This window comes from Colobus angolensis, unplaced genomic scaffold (assembly GCF_000951035.1).
Source record: "Colobus angolensis palliatus isolate OR3802 unplaced genomic scaffold, Cang.pa_1.0 Scaffold224, whole genome shotgun sequence".
Taxonomy (NCBI): Eukaryota; Metazoa; Chordata; class Mammalia; order Primates; family Cercopithecidae; genus Colobus; species Colobus angolensis.
In genome coordinates this window covers 5,066,132-5,073,344 of record NW_012115422.1, presented here as the reverse complement: position 1 = coordinate 5,073,344, position 7,213 = coordinate 5,066,132, and positions in this window count along the sequence as shown.

Below are 7,213 nucleotides of genomic sequence, written 5' to 3'. Positions count from 1 at the left end.
AAAAAAAAAAAAAATTATCTGGAATTCCTAAAGCATTTCTGGAAGTCCTAAAGAAAATCTGTTTTAGAAAGAAAATTTCAAGGAATTATAGAAAATAGCATTAAAATCAAGGAACACCCCTGTACAACACTCCATCACCATCCTCAAAAAGAGATTACTAATTTCTTATAATAGTAATCATCTATGCCAGCAGAGGAAAAAGGAAGAAAGTTACATCATGATTTGTGGGCAGTTTTTAGAAGTGTCTGAAGAACCAGGCACAGAGGCTTACACTTGTAATGCCAGCACTTTGGGAGGCCAAGACAGGAGGATCACTTGAGGTCAGGAGTTCAAGACAAGTCTGGCCAAAAAGGTGAAACCCCGTCTTTATTAAAAATATAAAAATTAGCCAGGTATGGTGACACACACCTGTAGTCCCAGCTACTGGAGAGGCTGAGGCAGAAGAATCACTTGAACCCGGGAGGCGCAGGTTGCAGTGAGCTGAGATTGTGCCACTGCACTCGGGCCTGGGTGACAGAGAGAGACTCCATCTGAAAAAAAAAAAAGTGTCTGAAGAAACAGAACCTTGCTTGCATTTAATTCATACATTATTGATTTGCATATAAATGTCAGATGGCCCATTTCAAAAACAAAAAGAGCAACCAAAAAGCTCCAGCACCTCCAACTTAAAGAAATGTGCTTTAATCTGTGTATATTTTATTGCTGGCTTTGAAAAATGTAATCCCTAAACCTCATTATTTCACAAAATTTGGCCAGCTCACAAAGAATAATTAGGCATTATTCTCGAAGAATTTTTAAAAAATATTTCCTACACAGAGGAATAATTGTCAGTTAGCTACCCAATAATGGACATTTTGAGCCTCGAAGTGCAGCACCGCCTTATCCAAATATGTGTTTTCCTTCAAAGTTTAAAGGGAAAAAGCTTAAAGTTTTTTTCTCCAGTGTTCCGAAAGATTAGAATGTAAACACAAACCAAACAGAACTATAATTAGCATTTCAAATGGCAAACAATGTACAGTGTAATTTTATACGAATCAATTAACAAAAATTGTATATTTAACAACACTTACTGAATGTCCACTATGTACAAGGCTATGTGATGTGGGAGTTAAAAAGATGAATACATAGAGTTTTCTAGGTCTATGAAAAGCCCCTTAATAGCATTAGTTTTGGGGATTTAACAAATGAAAAAAAAAACAAAAAACAACAACCCTTAATGGTTATCCTGCAGAGGCTCCCCATGACATTTGAGCAGTCACTTACAGGCAGCTAAAGGTTGAAGACTCAATATCTCAGAGAGCCAGGCAACCACAGGATTCGGCCCCAAACCTAAGCAATAAAATCAGTCGGCCTTCTAGAAAGACCCAGAAAAACACTTAGCAGTAAATACCCAAGCATTCCCTCAGAAGCAAATTAACAGAAATATTAAGTGTGTAGAAACAGTAATGGTAGGGGTTTAAGGGGGAACAGAAAAGGACAGAACATAATGTGAAATTTTATTTGTTGAAAGCAGAATTTCACAGTATAATCAAAATTTAAAACGCTGCCTTTGGATACTGACACAGGAAAGCTCTCATTTGATTTAAGAAAATTGATTTTTATGTGTATGTTTGTTTTAATCACCCATAGGGATTAATAATTTTGGTCATATTTTACTATCTGCCAGATAGTATTTATGCACTGAACATGGCAAAGCCTGAGTGAAGAATCCAGAACATCCAATGGATATATGATGCATCTGATTTCCTCTCAGAATATAACAAATGTACAAACTGTCATATCTAATAGTCACTAAACACCAACAATATACCCAAGGCCAACTGAGTTAGACAAAGTTGAATTTGAAAGAAATGTTCTATTTAAATGTTTATTACTTGTAAAACTGAGATCCAATTAAATTATCCTTGGTCATTTGAGCTATTGTACCTTCGGGGGTACTATTTCTGTAACAACAACTCCCTAACATTGCTGGCAATATGTGGTGAGTTTTTACTCTGGGCCAGAAGTTCACAGAATACTTGACACAACTGGAGAGTTAAGCCCTAATAATATGTCCATATTACAGATAGCATGTCCACATTACAGATAGTACATCCACATTACAGACAAGGAAACCACCTTGGACAGATTACTTAAACCTCTTTGTGCTGCAGTTCTCTTATTTATTTATTTATTTATTTATTTTTGAGATGGAGTCTCACTGTCACCTAACCTGGAGTGCAGTGGTGCAATCTCGGCTCACTGCAACCTCTGCCTCCTGGGTTCAAGCGATTCTCCTGCCTCAGCCTCCTGAGTAGCTGGGACTATAGGTACATGCCACCACTCCCAGCTAATTTTAGTATTTTTAGTAGAGACTGGGTTTCACCATGTTGGCCAGGCTGGTCTCGAACACCTGACCTCAAGTGATCCACCCGCCTTGGCCTCCCAAAGTGCTGGGACTACAGGCATGAGCCACTGTGCCCAGCCTCAAAGTTATTTTTAAAAGGTATAAGTTCAATAAGAAAGAAGCAAAGACTAACATGAATTGACACTTGTAACATCTCCAAAAACCTGAAAAATCTAACCAACTACTTAAAATCCATTCATTCATTCCAAAAATATTTATTCAACACCCACCATGTGCTAGGTCCAGAGAATCGAGCACTAGCTAAGCTAGACATTATCAATGAGGAGCATGTTCTCACTTATTTGTGGGAGCTAAAAATTAAAACAATTGAACTCACAGAGATAGAAAGTAGAAGGATGGTTACCAGACGCTGGGAAGAGTAGTGGAGAAGTTAGGGGGGAAGTGGTTGGCTAATGGGTACAAAAAAAATAGAAACAATGAATAAGTGAGCTGGGAGTGGTGGCTCATGTTTGTAATCCTAACACTTTGGGAGGCCGAGGCAGAAGGATCCCCTGAGCCCAGGAGGACTTCAAGACCAGACTAGGCAACATAGGGAGACCCTGTCCCTTAAAAAAAAAAAAAAGGAAAAAAGAAACAATGAATAAGATCTAGTGTTCGATAGCACAACAAGTGACTATAGTCAATAATAATTTAATTGTACATTTAAAAATAACTCAAAGAGTATAATTGGATTGTTTGTAACACAAAGGATAAATGCTGGAGATGATGGATATCCCATTTGCCCTGATGTGATTATTACACATTGTATATCTCACATACCCCATAAATACATACACCTATTATGTATCCAAAAAAATTAAAAATTAAAAAAAACCTCTACATATAAAGCAGACACCATAATGCACATTTTCAAACATGAGCTTGGATATCTATTATCACATACTTGAGACGTTTAAACCTTACTAAAAGCTCCCACAGCAACTCCACTATTTTCTTTAAAAAAAAAAAAAAAAAATTTGGCTGGACACAGTGGCTCAGGCCTGTAATCCCAGCACTTTGGGAGGCCGAGGTGGGCGGATCACGAGGTCAGGGGCTCAAGACCAGCCTGACCAATATGGTAAAACCCCATCTCTACTAAAAATACAAAAATTAGTCGGCGTGGTGGCACGCACCTGTAGTCCCATCTACTAGGGAGGCTGAGGCAAGAGCATTGCTTGAACCCAGGAGGTTGCAGTGAGCCAAAATTGTGCCACTGCATTCCAGCCTGGGTGACAGAGCGAGATTCTGTCTCTAAATAAATAAATAAATAAATAAAATTGATACTACACACCAAGATTCTTCATATTTCTTTTCATTATGGTCAAATACCTTTGACTCTCCTCTTCTTCTTTTCTAGGACGGTAGTTTTAGTTTTTAAACCAATCCATTTCATTTTCTCCAAACTTGAGAACTCCCATCTCAATCAGCAGCCCCTCCTAACGAGAAGCCTTGGATCTCTCCTGGTAGCCCCCACCTATCTGTTCCCTAAACTTACTGTATAAATGATTTGAGTGGTTCACTGTTGGAAAATCTCTCATGGCTCCCTCAACTTCTGTTTAAATCATTTTCTAAGTCCACAACAGCCTTCTTCTCAGCATGACCACTTCCTGCTCAACCTTTTTGCAAATTTCTTCCATGAACTCTGGGAAACTCATGCCTATGCACAGGGACTGCATCTTCATCTTTCAACTAATATCTTGTAGGCCTATTGTCTTGTGACAACTCTATTGTCCTTATTTTCTTTTTCCTTAGAGCCTTAAAATATAATCACTGGTCCATGCATGATCCTCTTTCCTTTTTTTTAATACAGCATCTGCCCCCATCCAAAGTTTCAATTACCCATGGTCAATGAGGTTCTGAGAATAGATGAATACAGTGTAATAAGATAATTTGAAAGAGAGAGAAACCATATTTACATAACTTTTTATTACAGTATAGTGTTAAAAATTGTTCTGTTTATTATGATTGTTGTTAATCTCTTCCTGTACCTAATTTATAAATTAAATTTTATCATAGGTATGTACATATGGAAAAGAAGAATATACATTAGGGTTTGGCACCATCGGAGGTATCAGGCATCTACTGGGGGACTTGGAACATACTCACTTTGCACAATGATCACCTAGGAACTCACCACAAAACTGAAGGACTAGGTCATTATCAATAACTAACATCCGTGTGTGTTCCTCCCCACATGCTACCCTCTAGTCCATATAAAAGATAACTGCCATCCTAAGTTTTATGTTCATCACTCTCTTGCTTTCTAAAAAGAAGTGTATTTCAACAGACACATAGAATGCAAAACAGAAGTCCATGTTTGTATTTAGTGTTTGTATTTGATTGTTTCCCTGGCTTATGTAAATTAGTACAACCATTTGGGAATATAATTTGGCAATACCTAAGTTGAATATTCACATAACCTACAAACCAGCAATTTTATTCCTTGGTATTAACCCAAGAGAAACACTGGCACGTGTGCCCAGGAAACATGAATAATCAGAGCAACACTGCAATATCTCAAAAAATAACAAAATTTAAAAAAAAACAAATGGTCACTGAGAAGAGAAGAGAGAAACATACTGCGTTATAAGACACGTAATGGATTATTTTACTGCAGTGAAAGTCAGTGAACTACAACTACATACAGTATGAATGAATCTAGAGATACAATATTGAGTGAGAAAAAAAAAAGTTCCAGAAGTCAATGGATAGTATGAGACCCTTTTTCCCCCAAGATTTAAAGTTTTAAACAAGTATCATAATTATGACCTAATCTTTGCAGCAAAACAACAAAATCCTTCTTTTCAGAATGTATGCCTTATCTTTCAAAACTATATTATCTTCTCTCTACTCCAACAGTTTCATGAGTAAAGTCACAAGAACTTTTATCTCCTTATGCAGTGTACCTAATCCAGTATCTGTGGTGATACTAAGACCTCCAACCACAAAGATTTCATCTTGGAAGGACTTTATTTTTCTCCTTTAAGTAAAGTTAACTTAACGTTAGAGCAATGTAGGGATAAGAAAACTTACATATGTGATTCTTGTAAAAGTCCAGCAGAACTACCTCATACTAAAGCCAAGAGTCACCTGACAAGTCATAGTAATCTGAAACTGAGGTATCGCCAGAGGTAATCCATCCACTGAATGTATAATGGCGTTGCAACATTGAATCAAAAAATATGAGCAAAACCAGGATTTTTAGGCTTTCTAAAAGCCTGAACTTTTAATTTCAAAATATTTCCTTTTTACCTTAAGAAAAATTATTTTTTTAGGGAAAAACTATATGAACTCCAACTGCAAAAGAATAATAAGAATAAAATCTACCAATCAGGGCCTTTCCCCGAGAGGGCTATGCATATTCTCTGTAAGTGATTATTGCTGAATTACACTGCAGCTTCCCTTCGACCTTGGGAACCCTGATCACTCTCAGAGTTACTGCGAGGTCTTCTGTTTCATTTATTATTAGTCTTTGTCTCTGCAATGCTGTAGCATGTGATAGAAATATCAACGTTGTGAGCTTGCAGTACCCAAAACTGTAGAAATGTTTCCAAAAAATGAAGCGGGGGTTGGAGGGGGGAGATGAAGGAAAAGAAACAAAAACAAAACAAGAGGAAAACAAAGTTAATGGTATTAAGATGGGAAATTTCTCATTTTTACCTTGTGAAGACTACATTTCCTAATCAGCTTAGTGATATATAACCTTAGTATGCAATTTTTAAATTTAAGAAAAGGTGTCCAAGAAAATTATTTAGAAAAAAAAATCACAACTGAACATAATAGACAATTGGTCAAACTTAGCCCAGCAATTTAAAAATGAAAGTTCCTATAGAAAAAACCTTACAGGATTTTGTGTCCAGAAGAGAGAAATAATCTGGCAACCCAGTGGGTTCACTTAGTTTCGTGTCATTTGCTTCATGTCCATTATGTAATGCTTCCCCTAGCTTTAGGTCTCTATGTTTAAGCAACCGTTCAGGTATATCACAGAATTGTCACAAAATCAGTATCTGGTTATAACTTTCAAAAACAGCTTAAAGGTGCCTTGCAGATGTGTCTATATGCAGCAGAAGCTTTGGGGAGAAAATCTGCTGGTGTCATTACTTCTCCAGGCTTCCTCCCCAGGTCTCCCATTCCCTCCTCCCCCAGCATCCCCGGCGACACGATCTGCGGGCAGCTCCCGGCTTGATGCAGGGGAAGCACGTCTTGACTGCAATGCAAACCCTGTCCCGGTCTGAACCAGGGAAGACAGACTTGGCCCTGGCCGGGGGTGTGGACGAAGGCTGCAGGGAGGGATGCAGGGGCGCCAGCAGCGGGTGGGCAGTGGTGCCCCGCGAGGGCAGTCCGCAGTGCACGCGCACAATAAAACCCAATGCACAACTTCCCCAGCCGCTCCTCTCTGCTTCCCGGATTCTCTGAAAGGTGCGGCGTAGGCGTTAGCTCGCGCGGGCGCGGGCGCTCTCACCCGCGCGGGTTCGGTTTTCCGCTGACAATTACATCAGTCCTTCTCCCTACCCCTGCTTCAATCCCCAGGCAGCCTGCAGGGAGCAGGGGCGCCCGCCCGCGCGAGGGAATGCGAGCGCGAGTGGCAGGCAGCCGGAATTCCCTGGCAACGAGGGGGAGGGAGGGGGACCGCGCTACAGACGCCCCCTCCCATCCCGGCCGCGGGAATGGGCTGCCACCGCCGCCCCCACTTCCCTGTAGCCCGGGCTATCGGCCGGCGGCGCCTCCAGGGGGACGGCGATGCCCTGGGGGCCCGAAGCTGTGGCTACCCACCCACGCATCCCTCGGGGGACCGCGCTACAGACGCCCCCTCCCATCCCGGCCGCG